At 45.8% G+C, this 15,090-nt stretch overlaps 1 protein-coding gene across 5 annotated transcripts in view; it reads left to right on the top strand.

Moving 5' to 3' along the window:
* Nucleotides 1-7,858: 7,858 nt before the first annotated feature.
* LOC135814405 (macrophage mannose receptor 1-like) overlaps nt 7,859-15,090 on the top strand; it is a 29,701-nt gene continuing 22,469 nt past the window's right edge. For 3 of the 5 annotated variants that reach the window (XM_065327523.1, XM_065327524.1, XM_065327520.1), the window contains exons 1-2: nt 7,859-8,254; nt 15,048-15,090. The exon at nt 15,048-15,090 is cut by the window's right edge and continues 123 nt beyond it. The gene's annotated coding sequence lies outside the window, so the exon portion shown is untranslated. Of the gene's footprint in view, nt 8,255-14,848 lie in introns of those variants that run through there. The other 2 variants (XM_065327522.1, XM_065327521.1) reach the window with 2 other exon arrangements.

The raw sequence follows: 15,090 nt of genomic DNA, 5'->3' as shown, positions 1-15,090 counted from the left end.
TCGTCATTGACCATTCCGATCCGGGAGGCGGGCTCACACCCCCTGTAATGCTGTATGGCAGCGTCCCCGTGTCTCAACTCCAAGACGAAGTACAGAAACCATACTGGCCTCCGAAGCGAAACATAGACCGTGCTACACTGTATAAATAATATGCACATACAGACATTCGCTCCGTCTTGTTAGACAGTGCCAAGCACAAAGTAAAGGGCAGTTGAGTACTGTGCTGGGGACTGACAGACAACAGGAGAACAATTACTTCGACGTACAACGTATGTAAAACTAAGGAAGAGAAGAAAGAGAAGCCCTTCTGCATTCGGTTCGCCCACTCTTCTCCTTGGCGAGATTATCTCTGATGCTAGGAGCTGATGCGCATGGCTTTCCCTTCATCAGCCTCAATCGACTGGATCATGAAAACACACCATACACACACACTCACACACAGACACACAAAAAAAACAACACACACAGACACACACACACACGCACACACACACACACACACACGCACGCGCACACACACATGCATGTACACACACACACACACACACACACACACACACCACACGCATCCCCCTCCCCCCCCCCCCCCACACACACACCGGCTGATTCCTTACGAGTCTTGAGGAGTGTAGTGCTGACCGCTGGTCGTACGGTAAAACAGCCGAAATAGTAGTTGTCCAATGCCCCACTGCACGGTCTTTTCTGTCTCCACACTGACACTGTACTGCTAAGTGCTATGTTACGACATGGCATTGTGGTGGCTTGATCGTCAGCTATTTACCAGCAAAGTGTGTTTCTTGTGTTTGCAGTGAAGCAAGTAATACCGGCCATACTTCACACTGGCATTGTATCGCTGTGGCCGGGCCAGGTAGTGTAGAGAAGTGAGCTAAATACATGTAGGTGCCATGATTGGGAGGTTCCCTGTCACATTCGAAACTGACTTACAATTTACATCATGTACCTGTGCGCGGTGGATCTGCAATGCAAATGCTGCTTTGTGTGCATAAAGCAAAGTCACTCAAGTCACGCACAGAGGATCCTATTGTCTTTCCCGTCACATTGCTCTGAATAGCCACAGCTCGCTACTACTAGTATCTCACTAGCCCGCTGCAAGCTGCGCCGATCATGTGCTGCAGAGCGAGAAGTAAAACACCTGAACTCTGAAGTGTGTTTAGTTGCCTTTCCGTTCATCAAGGTACATTGTGTATCGTTCAGATCATATGCACTTCGCCCAAACACTGGCAAAACTGGAACGGCGCATCATGGGACGCAAGCGAACGGAACGTCGATCCGCGCACCGTCCTTGGCGGCTTGGAACTACGACAGTGCATGGATGATAGGCCTTGATGAGGTGCACTTCGACCAAGATTGTAGATCTACGTAGCGAACTCCCGTGTTCCCATAGCCCACCACCCGGTATACCGGTACGGCCCAGGTCTTTGCTACTGTTGCCGGTAGTTTAAAATGTTTACGGGTTAAATGCCTCAGTACTATTACCATGATTACGCCATAGTCTCGAGTGAATTGAAGGTGGAGCACTAACAAGCCATAAATGAAGTACTTGTGCCGGTAATACAAATATAGCAGGAACTAAGATCTATAATTATTAGATTGAGATCGCCCGTGACTCAGAATGTGGTTTCACCAAGATCTAATACCGGTACAGATATTACTTCACACCAGGGAGTCCAAATACCTGTATTTGACGACCCCGTGCTTCAGACATACAAAAATGATTCTTCTTATCTGGCAACATAAGAAATTATTATCTGCCACATCACTGAGTCGCTGGTTGAGAGAATCCTCTCTGGCATATCCTACATGCCTGATATCAGCGGATACGCAGCTTACATCGCACAGGAAGTCAGAAGCCCGCAGGAGACATCGAAACAAGGAGTCAACGCATTTCTGGCTCAGTGTTATTTTCCACTGTTGTAAATTTGTACTCTTCCCACTGCCATCAATGTACAAACAAACAAACAAACAATGCTTCCGTCCGCCTGCTTCTGAGGTCAGGCATTCAACACTGCGCATGCCTTTTCTTTCCCGGAGGGTATCCGGCACTCCGGCACAAGTAGCTAGTACTGAAGTTAAGTACATGTACTGTAAAAGCAGAAATTTTCGGTGGTGTTTTATTTTCGGTAACTTCGGTGCCGACAATTTTTACCGAAAATAAAACGCACCGAAAATTTCGGTACTACCGGTACTGTATACATTTAGTACTAGTACACTTACCTGGAAAACGGGTTTTACCGAAAATTTCCCTCTACCGAACCGCCGATTTTGGAGAATACCGAAAATATTGCACCACCGAAAATTTCTGCTTTTACAGTAGGCTGTGGATTCCCGTAGCTACTTGTGCCGGAGTGACGGATACCCTCCGGGAAAGAAAAAGGCATGCGCAGTGTTGAATGTCTTACCTCAGACGCAGGCGAACGGAAGCATTGTTTGTTCTACTACTGAGTGTAGAGCCGTCTTTCCAGCCGCTTTCCGGCGAACGGTTGAGGCATCGCCCGGCGCTATGATCACTGAGGATGGAGCCCGTCGCGTCTGGATGTTGCTGCCAGTGGGGTGTGGGGCCTGCGGCCGTTTCGAGGGAACATTCTTTGGCGTCGTCCGGGTGTTTAATTAACCCGTTTGTCTGTATTTGTATTTCAATTCTATATCATTATCTCATGGCACATCATGATGACATCATGGCACATCATGATGACATCATGGCACATCATAATGACGGCCAGTAAAACTGAGACAAGGGTGAAAGCCAACCACAGCAGTAAAACAGATAAAAGAATGCAAATAAAAGGCAAAGGAGTAGACAAACCAGCAGGATGTCATGCAAATACATGAAACCTATAATTATTGAGCAGAGATTTTAGCAACAAAATTATCCATCGACGTGCTGGTCTTGGCCTGCGTTGGTAATGTTGCCCTCTCAATGCCGTGACCAGGGTCCAGCGGATAATGCTCCGAAAATGTTCGTATAATGCTAACCATAATGCTCCAAAAACTGCCTTATAATGCTGATTATAATGCTTCAGCAAGGGATATAATGCTCTTGGTTGGGGACAAAAATGGAAGAAAGTCTGCACATTGTCAAACTTCCAAGAAATTATGCATATCGTCGATCTGCATCTGAAGTTGCCACCTTATCTCTCACGAGCTCCACCACTTCTTAGCACTATAAGACATGATCGCTTCTCCATTGATTGCTCTCCATTCCAACTTTGATGCAGGGTTGTGGCAGAATAATCGGTGTATCAAATCTTTCCCCTAATATCCATGTAGTGAGAGATGAAACCATTATTGCAGGTAGTCATTCATTGTTGCGATGAAGTTTATCTTGGCAAATAGTATTCCTGCCTGCAGACAAGCTGTCACTGCAACCACTCTGTGAATAATGCCTTCATCTGAAACACCAGACGTGAGGCCAGCTCCTGAGATCCGATCTCAGATGGAGAGCCCTCCCATTTGCGGAAATCCTGAAACACGTGGTCAGAAGTTATTTTGCCACTCTACATCCTTTGCTTGTCCTCTCATCTTCTCCTTGAGATGGTGTGTAGACGTATGGCTTGCCACAATACTCTTCCTTTCTGATAGCATTTGACTGTAGGCCTGGCATTACAACCGTCCACAACTAACTGTACGTGCTTCATCAGGAAAGTAAGACAGGCGCTGCTGAGCAATCGACTTGGTACTGAGTCCATGAGAAATTCTAGTTCTTTTCGAGCCTCCTGAGCTGGACTCAGCAAAGGCAGTTCTTTTGGAACGAGCTCTTTCTGTTTATAGCCGCTCCTTCATCCTGGTCCAAATTTAGCAATGCATCAGTGTCTACTTCAGTATCGCTAGAGATGCTATCCCCAGAGCCTCTGGCACAACTAGAAAACTCTTCTTCGTCTGTTTGATATGCACTTCGGGTATGTCTCCTTCATAGCTCTCCATTATTCTAAAAGTAAAAGAAACCTCGTAAATAATTTCTCCGGATTTGTGCCACTTGAACTGCCTCGTCGCGGCCTCGGTTGGGCATGCTTCACAAATGGCTCGGCTCGTACATTTACCTGACCTCATCGTTACAATCATAGCGTTTTTATGTAGCAATAGTGCTAAAGGTGTTACGTGTCTACACAATCACAAAGTCATGCGCCGGTACAATGCATAGTGGTCAAATGCCCGGAATGGGAGGAGTGTAGTACGGAAGAGGTACACAAAAGGAGTAAAATAGGGCTGTTTCGTTGTTATTCAGAGTTTCATGGCAAAAACCAATCATCAGACAACATCTCATGATCATGATTGTAGCCGATTGTTGCCAAAAACCTGGGATTTCCCGATATTATCCACAATGAAACTCGTCATGCCGCTCAAACCTCACATAATGCTCGTTTTGTTCCTTTCTAATGCTCCATAATGCTCTGATGCTCGGATAGTCGTATAATGCCGAATATAATGCCGGCATTATCCGCTGGACCCTAGCCGTGACAGGGCGCTCACGGTGCCGTCAAGATCCGTGCTGCGACGTCCATGAGATCAGCAACACGTTCCACTCTACTATTGTTACAGACACAAACCGACCCGACCATCTCGGCGTTCCGTGTGGCCCCAACGGGCCTGTCTCCCTAACCGAGTTCTCCCCTGTAACTCCATCGGACGTTCAACGTCTCCTTCAGCAGGTAGATGCTCGCAAAGCTACGGGAAGTGACGGCATACCGGGTTCGCTATTGCGGCAGTGTTCCGATTTATTGGCATACTCTTTAGCAGTACTGTTTTGCACTTCCCTCCGCACTGGCACGGTTCCTTTGGCGTTCAAGCTGGCGACCGTTGTACCGCTTTACAAGACCGGGGACCCATCAGTCCCCAACAATTATCGCCCTGTTTCCCTTCTTCCAGTTGTCTCAAAGCTGTTGAAGAGAGTGGTGCAGCGTCAGCTAGTTGTTGTTGTTGTTGTTGTTGTTGTTGTTGTTGTTGTTGTTGTTGTTATTTAACGTCGCACCACAAACAGGCGATTTCGCCTCCTTTGATACATGTGGACGACAGAAGGAATGAGAGAGAGGGGGGAGGGGACAGAAGTACGGAGAGAGGAAGGGTAGAAATAAATAAGCAATCAACCTCAGGGCTACACCAAAGCAAAAACGGAATGGGAACATACTATATACAAAATACCTTCATACATATTATTGCAAAACACGTTTACTATTCTTCAGTCCGCTATACCACAGAAACACACTAGCCGAAAAGCATTTAAACGGAGCCATGATGCGCTTTTAGCAGGGCACAGAACTGAAGGAAGTTCGCCATCTAGACTTGAGTAATGCCCTGCCTGATTCTCAGTTTGCTTTCAGGAAGAAGTGCTCCACTGAGTATGCCCTCTGTGTTCTCACGGACAGCTTGCAGAAGGCGAAGGACAGTGGTCTGGTAACAGGGCTGTGCCTCCTCGACATGTCCAAGGCTTTTGACAAAGTCCGGCATGGTATCCTCATCCAAGACCTTTTTGACGTTGGTATCTCTGGTGTCGCCCTGAAGTGGTTCGCGAATTACCTGACAGATCGCAGGCAGCAAGTTACAGTCGCTTCGGCCACAAGTCACACCCATGATGTGAAATCGGTCTCATCGCCAATACCCAGCGTGCAATTCGCAGACGACATTGCCCTGTATGATTCAAAAGCTTCTGCTGGGGAAGTCTCCAAATCCGTCTCTTCAGCTGTCACTGATCTCGCTATATGGCTCAAGTCACGCGGCCTAACTTTAAATGCATCCAAAAGCCAGGTAATGACTATCTCACCGCAACATGCCGGGCCTGAGGTCTCTATTGTGTGCTGCGATACCTCTCTACCGATAGTGAAGTCTGCGCGGTATCTTGGTGTCTTTCTTGACAACCGCCTGAGTTGGGATGTACACGTCAGCGCCATAGTGACCAAAGTTGTGAGGAAGATAGGCGCCTTGTGGCGAGCCCGTCGATGCCTCTCCCGCAGCTCGCGCAAGATATATGTAAAGGCTATTGTCATGCCGGATATGATATATGGTGCCTGCTGCTTCTCTGCAGCCCTCCGCGTGACCCAACTTCAGCGTCTGCAAGCCATGCAAAACCGGGCGATCCGATGCATTGATGGCAGCCCACCATGTTCCGCGATGCAGCCCCTCCTGGCTGCCAACTCGATTTACCGCGTCACTGAACTTTTTAAACAAAAGCTCCTGATTTTCATCTGGCGTTGTCTAAATGACTCCACTAGCCTTGCTCTAGCCCAGCTTCTCAAACCAGCAGCATGCAGCGGCAGAAGTACGCGCCATCAGCATGCCAATGGTCTGCTCAGCCAGCCAGCTCGCAGTCGGTGTGGCCAAACGAGATTCGCCACCGCAGGAGCATTGCTGTGGAACAGTTTGCCTAGAGAGGTGCGCACCGTATCCAGATTGCAAGATTTTAAGCTAGCCTGCCTTCCTTATGTATGCCTGAAATAGGTTGTGTTTCGTCAGGTTTTGACATGTTCCTTTCTTCTCAGTATTCTCGCTCGCATAGTACTCCACTCATTATTGCCTATGCTGTTGCTCATTAGGATTTTGGCAAATTCTATCCTTCGCTTTCATATAACTGGGCCAGGAACCCGTTTGAACTTGCGAAGTAAAATAAAATCAATCAATCAATCAAAACACGTAGCCAGCAAGGATCGGGGATCTAGTGAATAGGGTGGAGGCAGCGCGTGGAAGACTGAATGAGTCTGCTCGAACACCGCTCCCTCACTCAGCAGTACGTTTACAAAGCGCGAGAAGGAGAAACGACGACACCACGAAGAGGACATTTGAGAAATGGAAAAAGCATCGCCCCCCCCCCCCCCCTCCTCGTGTTTTGTGCCTCCGTTAGTCAAGGAAAGGCAGCCTCAGCCTTCCTCGAGCACGTTGCGTCTTGCAGAAACATCATTCGTTCGTAAACTTCCGTTCATCTATTCAACATAGGGCACCCTGTAAAAAGGCCCTAAGCCTGTGGGACTGCCCTATTCAAAATTTAATAATGTAAAAATAATAAACTCACTTTGCAATAATATTTGGTAGATTTTCGGCTATTCTCAAAGGAACCCTCCAAAATCGGCGAAAGGCTTAGCGATTTTTCGAGAAGTCTCGTTTTCGGCGAATTTTTCCACCGGCCGATTTGGGGAAAAGCCTAGGCTGGATAGGTCCCAACCAAATGCACAGGTTTGATTGATTGATTGATTTTTATTTAAGGATTGACACAGGTTCCAGGGAGAATGGCACAGCATGCGGCAAAAGCAGACGGCTCCATCAGATGCCATCGTATCTCTACCGATGCAGCTATTTTCTTTTTACTGAGAAGGCGGAGACGAGGTTTGCCACGGATGATTCAATTTTTGAAGGCAATGCCGGTATCATTTTTACTTGGCTTGTTTTGGCACGGCCGTGAGACGCAGAAGAAAACCATAAGTCAATTACTGTATTTATAATAACTACTACAAGAGCAGGAAGCGAAATACTCAATCTGCGGACAGAACTGTTTCGGCCTTTGTGGACTCATCAGTGCAGCACGGAGAAAATGAGGCCGAACCTGGTAGCAAACGAAACTCCTAAACTGTACCCACCCACCCCCAAACGAAGACATTTCGTTTTGAAAATGCTAGTGCCAGTATTGGTAACCTTGGACGGCCCCTAATTAGGGCATCATTTAAGAGCACCATTTGTGGCGTTGATCTAGGTGACCTTGTGACCTCAGTCCCGTGGGATCGCGATCTGGATGCATCGACGATAGAAGATATCCTTGAATGGCTTGATTCTATGGTGCTGGGTGTCCAATATGGAACCTTGCACTTGTAGCTTGTGCAAGTAAGTTTTACTCGTGTTTCTCATATGCACCACCACGGCCTTGATCCTCAGTGCCGCAGGGCCTTGTCGATTACTACGTGTAATGTGTGATTGCTGAGCGCATGTGGTCATCCGCACTGAGTCATAGCTTCTTCTTCCCGTTCTTTTCATAGAAAAGTTGGGGGTTGGAGTCGGGTAGAGACAGCGCCAGTCAGAAGGCAACGCAGTACACAATTCAGGGTTTGCTGGAGTGGTCTTTGTGCCGTTCACCGCATCGGATACTCAGTGACAGTTTCGTTTCACTTGGCAGGAACTGAAGGAGGTTCGCACAGCATAGCACTTCTAAAGGCCCACGTCTACTGAGATTCACGAGCACGTTCCAGATTCCACCTACCGGGGACGGAACGGCTCTGAAGGCATAGTCTCTTGTGTGACAAGGTCGCTACTACGGTTGGTAAGTTATGTGACTGTGCACGTGTACGGGACCTCAGGCATTCCAAGTGCCCACCCATGCTTATGCATCTATGGCCAATATCATAATAGAGTTATTGAATATCCTATGATAGTGCACTGGTCAGCTATGGTTTGCGTGGGAACACGAGTCTTGAGCTAAATGCATTGCAGAATCTGTATTGCCAATATTCCAACACACACTCAATGTCCAGTGATTTTGCTCGAGTTAAATACACCACGAGCTATGAAACGAGAGAGCGTTTACACATCGGCCTTTATTTTGTTGGCCACCATTGACCATTCACATATTAGGCCACACGCTTTTATTTCTATGTTTCTCGTCACCTGAAAATCTAAAAACGTATGCGAGAGGTGGAAAAAAATAAAAAATGACCAAAAAATGAAAAAAGTTTACTAGACCTTTGTTCACACTAAATCCACCAATACACCATGCAAAATAGCATCCATAGTTAGCAACTAGTATGTGGTAGGAGCTTCTATCACAATCTGTGCATGTGCAGCTATATTGCGCACAAAAAACGCCGACCTCGCATCATGTGTTGCGCAGGCCAGGCCACATTATGTACATGTGCATGAGTGTGCTGGTCCCCACATGCACAGTCAGTGCAGCACAGTTTTTTTTTCTTTTTTTCTTCCAGACTCCTGAATCGTATGCGCGCGGTAGTCATGGCCCAAATTTGCTCGGCCAACATCGATATTTTGCCGCACAATTTTGCCACAAATATTTCGATATTCTGCTTGGCATTTCCTTTCTCCGTCGATATTTTGCTTTGGTTTTGCTCGAGATGAAATGAGTTTTAGGGAAAACTCAACGATAATTGTCGCTGATGACGACGATATATTTGATTGAGCTCCTGCTGCTGCTCAACTTTCCACTGAAATGTAGCCACGAGTCTGTTTTCTACAACTTTTGCGCTTGTTTTCAACCTTGGTGACTGATTGTGTTGAGGAAGTCCCTAAGAAGCCTTGGATTTTTCGAAAAGCCCACCAAAACTCGATATTTTGCTCAAAACTTGCCGGAAACTTGCGCATCCGATATTTTGCTCAAAGAATTGCTAGCAAATTTGGGCAATGACTAGCGCGCGGGTGACGAGAAACATAGAAATAAAAACGTGTGGCCTTGATGTGAAAGAAAATCTCTGCACGGTGTGTAGTGTGGCACAGGTCACATTACAAATATGGATACCGGCGTTGTCCATCCGTCACCGGACATATGATGTGCGTCGGCAGTGCAAGCAGGTTTAGGCCACACGTTTTTATTTCTATGTTTCTCGTCACCCGCTCGCATACGATTCAGGAGTCTGGAAGAAAAAACTGAAGAAAAAAAACTGTGCTGCACTGACTGTGCATGTGGGGACCAGCACACTCATTTACATGTACATAATGTGGCCTGGCCTGCGCAACACATGATGCGAGGTCGGCATTTTTTGTGAGCAATCTAGCTGCACATGCACAGATTGTGACAGAAGCTCCTACCACATACTAGTTGCTAACTATGGATCCTATTTTACATGGTGTATTGGAGGATTTTAGTGTGAACAAAGGTCTTTTTTATTTTTATTTTTCGGTCATTTTTTATTTTTTCCACCTCTCGCATACATTTTTAGATTTTCAGGTGACGAGAAACATAGAAATAAAAACGTGTGGCCTTATAGTGGGTGGTTTCACATAGTTTCACATCTATCACATAGACATACGGGTAGCCCTTTCCCAAAGATGCTCGCCACTTTTTTCGCAACTTTTCGTTGCTTAGGAAGAAATCGCAACTTTCACAACTTTCTTCATTTTCGCGAACTATTTCGCAACTTTTCCGCAACCTTGGCCCCATGGCATGGGGCCGAAAGGTCAAGTCAGACTACATGTCGGACAAATTGCATATTCGCTCATTTATCGCCTGCCTTCAGACTCATTTCAGAGGAACAGTAGATCAACGGCAGTTACGACAATGTGCTGTTGTTGTTGTTTTTTATTTGAATTCGCAAAACCAAACAGGCAGTAAGCCCAATTACATGGAAGCGAATAAAAGAATGCTAAGAATGAGGCATTTTGGTGAATATTATTTCAAGTGGAAATACTGATCCCAGGAGGTACTACAAATAGGTACTGTACAATGAAAATCTGAAAAGGCCATGATACTGTCGTTTGCCATGCTGCAATGTGCATTCCCTTTTCCGTGCACTGGAATGATGTAGGATACATGCAACAGGCCACTGGCATTGTGTAAAGTGGTGGTTCATAGCAGGAAAGGGTGTACGAGTTTGCTGTGGCTGCACTTCTGCTACTAGTATTTCATCTCCTTTTTTGGTGTTTTTTTGCACAAGAACTCTCCAATTTTAAGTTGCGATATTAGCAACTAACTTTTGAGCTTTTTCTGAAAATATGGATGCGATTTCAGCAACTTGCACTTGTTTTGGCACGGTTGCGAAAAGCATAAAGGCCGATTCACAATACAACTTTCTGCGACGCGACACCCGATTTGCGACAGTTGCGACAAGAAACTGCCTGTCGCGAGCTGTCGCAAGCTGTCGCAAGCTGTCGCAATGCACCTGTCGCAGAAGTTGAAGAAAGTTCAACTTTTGCGACATGCGACACGCGACATACACAAATGGAGTACAGTTTCGACCCTGGGTGCACGTGCAGTGCACGTGCATAGTACTACTTGTGCATGATGATGTCGCAAACATGAAGAATATTGTGAACCGTGTGTCGCTGTCGCAGCTCGTCGCATGTGTCGCAAGTCGCTTGTCGCGTCGCAGAAAGTTGTATTGTGAATCGGCCTTAAGTTGCGAAAAATAATGGCATCTTTGGGAAAGGGCTATATACGGTACAGCCATGTTGGTACCAACTCCAGTCAACCCCCGAGAGTACTAGTATGGGTCACATGATGTTGGCCATGTTGTAGTCATGGCCCAAATTTGCTCGGCCTACATCGATATTTTGCCGCACAATATTGCCTCAAAATTTTCGATATTCTGCTTGGCATTTCCTTTCTCCGTCGGTATTTTTCTTTGGTTTTGCTCGAGATGAAATGAGTTTTAGGGAAAACTCAACGATAATTGTCGCTGATGACGACGATACTTTTGATTGAGCTCCTGCTGCTGCTCAACTTTCCACTGAAATGTAGCCATGAGTCTGTTTTCTACAACTTTTGTGCTTGTTTTCAACCTTGGTGACTGATTGTGTTGAGGAAGTCCCTAAGAAGCCTTGGATTTTTCGAAAAGTCCACCAAAACTCAACATTTTGCTCAAAACTTGCCGGAAACTTGCGCATCCGATATTTTGCTCAAAGAATTGCTAGCAAATTTGGGCTATGACTACCATGTTGGTCCCACTGTTCCTATGCCAAGATCACTTTCCACCCAAAGTTAGTCACGGAACAAAGATGCTAAACCACTCTAACTGCTGTGATGTAGAGCTCTTGAGAACCCTGACTCACCGTTAATTTGATCATCGTAGTAAAGCCGTAGCAACTTTTTTGGTGAATTGCTGGTGTTTACAAAGTGCAGCATATACTCCGGAAAATACGATGCCTTCAGCAAACAAGCAGTGCTGTCACAGTGTCAGTAGATCTACCCCCATAACCGACTAAAACCTCTCAATCTGCGGACAGAACTGCTTTGTCCTTTGTGAACTCAATCAGCAACTGAAACTTCCATAGATCTACCGCTCAAAACTGAAACATCCGTAAATGGAAACTCCCAAACTTGCTGTACAATGGATCTTTATATGGATATGTCCAAACGCGGATCACTAAAGACTTGAATCACGGTTCCATTCTGAGCTCCACACGTCCTTGGGCCATGGGCGCAGTAGCCTAGTTCAATTACCCCTACCCCTATCCCTACGCCTCTTTGGGCCCGAGCGGCTTTTGCAGGTCCCGTTTCTAATTCTGTTGAGTGTTGAGTTGCCTTTACATTCGACCAAATTGTGTTCTTTTTAAAAACCCTATTGTTCACCCTGATGATTATTTGAAAACAAGGTGAAACCGGTCAGTCAGATAGGAGAATAGAGCCTTGTCTGTTGCGTAGGAGGCTCCACCTCTCTTTAAAAAACACCCAATCCCGCACACAACATGCAAGACAGTCAAGAAGAGAGGCAACACCTTTGACTACAATTTTTATTTTTTATATTATAAACACTGATCTCCATCACGCTCGAGTGCAAAGAATGTACTGCATGCAGTGCTAGTGGAGCTTGGGAGTTCTTAAAAAAAACATGTTATGACAATACACCCTCATAATAATAATAATCTCCACTTATCTAGATATCTGGACCTCGAAATATTAGTTATGGGTACCCCGGTCTATCGGGCATCATGCTGGTGAGTTTTAGTGGAATAGTAATACAGTGGTTTATTATTAGTATACACTTGTTCGTGTTGATATCACCAAGCAAGCTTGGCAAGTCTTCGCATACTGTAAAACCGGAAAGTCTAACGCGTCACAAAGTCTAACGTTTTAACGACCAATTATATTTTTGTTCTTTGAAAAAACCCCGTTATCGCTAGATGTCTGTGTAAAGATGCGCATACAGTAACAGATGGGTGGCCAGGTAGCCATCGTTAAACTTTCTGCACGTAATCATGCCAAAATTACGAAAACGTTAAACGTTTTGATCGTTAAACTTTCCGGCTTTACAGTAAGCCAAATGAACAAAAGAAATGAGGAGGTGATATTGGCTTGCCAATTACTGAAGTAATTATTTTTGTCTAAATAGTGACGTCATTTCCCAGATCTCTGGCCCATTGAAACGAGTTACTTATGTACAGTAGGTAACGGCAAGAGTACATAAACCGGTTTATTTACTCTTGGTATCGGCTATAGCGTGGGTGTTTGAAAAACGACTTTCTATACTTATTTCCGATATTTCTTACACACGATAAATCGAGTGTGACATACCGTAAAATTCCGTAAATAAGCCCACCCTAAATAACGCCCCATGTCCGATAATAAGCCCAGTTTTAGGAGGTGTACACTTCAAGTCCGTTTTAGCACCCATGCCCGAAATAAGCCCACAAGGCGTAATCAGGGGGCCCGGGCTATACATTTTCTCAAGTAAGGTGTTTCTTCAACATCTTTTTTGCAAAATTAGATATATCCACCAGACTAATCAGTATTATGAGGTTAGAAATTACCAGTACAACCACTAGGCACCGGCGGATTCTGCTCGAAAAGGTGGCAGATTCTGCTCGAAAAGCAGTGAAATTGGCAGAACCATACAAACCTTATGGTGGGCAATTCCTCGAATTCTGCTCCATTTCTTTATCCACATACCAAACATGCATGAAACTTACCAGAAAAAGTACCGAATTCTGCCAAATTTTCTGCCTGCATAATCCGCCGGTGCCTAACAACCACTTGACACTGAGCTCGGAACTCTGAAGGAGATCAGTTGCAGCGCAGCAGCACTGCCAATAGACTGCGTCCGAAATAACGCCCATGCCCTAAAATAAGCCCATGCCCAAATATACGCCCGGTTTTTGACGCTCTGCAAAGTATACGCCCGGGGCTTATTAACGGAATTTTACGGTATCACGTGCATGTACGCAGAGGCAGGAAGATCATCGTACATGCAATGTAGTGTTACTGTGCATGCGGCTGGTTATAGTCACATAGGCTTACCATGTGGCTATGCAATATGAGTTACATGACCATAACAGTTGAACCTGCAGCGCGGACCCAACGCGAGTCAGGTCGGAACTGCATTGGACGGATGTTATTACTATAGGCGATATACTTTGTACTAATCTGGTATGTTTTGCTACACAAAGTGACAGTCCATTCTTAGGACCGATATATTCTGCTGTACGATAAAATTGCTTGTAAGAATAAAGGTGCACTTGAAATCCATGGTGTGATTATGAAAACATGAGAGTTCATTCTTGTTGGTAGTATATTCTGTTACACGACCACGCTATAACCGATACGCACTGTATGTAGTTCAGAGTTCCGGATATTTCGAAGCAGAACTGGGGTGCACTGGTGGGGGAACTTAGGCTAACCTTTGCATCTGGACAAGATTGTGCATGATTGTGCTGTAAGAGTCGTATAAATGCCACGTTTCCAGCATTTTTCTCCTGAAACGGTTGTGAAAGACATGTCGACACACAACGACGTGAAAAAGCTGAAAGGAACCTTGTGGTGCACAACTACAACTAACAAGACTCAGTGTAACTACCGGTATTATTTCTTCCACCACCGGTGAGCATGCGCATATGCATGATGAATGCACCCCGGCCCGGCGCAAGGCCGGTACAGCTAGCTAGCGGGTGGACATGGCTCGAGTAGGGCCCCGGTGTAATATGCCCGAAACTTTGCCGAAAATGCTCTTGGGAAATTCTCGTAAACCTTGCCGAAAATGCTCCCAAACCTTGCCCAAAATGCTCGGAAAATGCTCACTTTTTTGTAATCCTCAGCCTGTGTGCGGCGCTAGGTGGGCGGTATACATATACCTGGTATACGCGGTAGTCGGTAGTAGCGGCTATCGCCACGCCTGAATGTTATCATGACGATCGCCATGCCTGAAACTCCTTTTTTTGTTGTTGTTGTTGACTTTGTCTTTTCACACGACCGTGTCATTTGCCTTTGCGGCTTTGGCTTTACCGTTGGCGGAAGGAGGATGGCTTTGTGGGAAATCAAGACTTTTTCTTGCAGTTGATTTCTGACGGGGCGGAAAGGATAACTTTAATAAGAGTTGGTCACGGATCAGTGAGTTGAACGTGCAAACGCTGCTGCCGCCGTTGTCGTCTTTTTGCGACGTGTTGTTTGCATGCAGTAGGGTGTCATCACGAGCTTCTGAAGTCTGCACTTTCAGTGTC

The sequence above is a fragment of the Sycon ciliatum genome, chromosome 4 (genome assembly GCF_964019385.1).
Source record: "Sycon ciliatum chromosome 4, ocSycCili1.1, whole genome shotgun sequence".
In the NCBI taxonomy this organism is placed as follows: domain Eukaryota; kingdom Metazoa; phylum Porifera; class Calcarea; order Leucosolenida; family Sycettidae; genus Sycon; species Sycon ciliatum.
The sequence above is the reverse complement of the archived record's forward strand: the minus strand, read 5'-3'. Positions and strand labels throughout refer to the sequence as shown.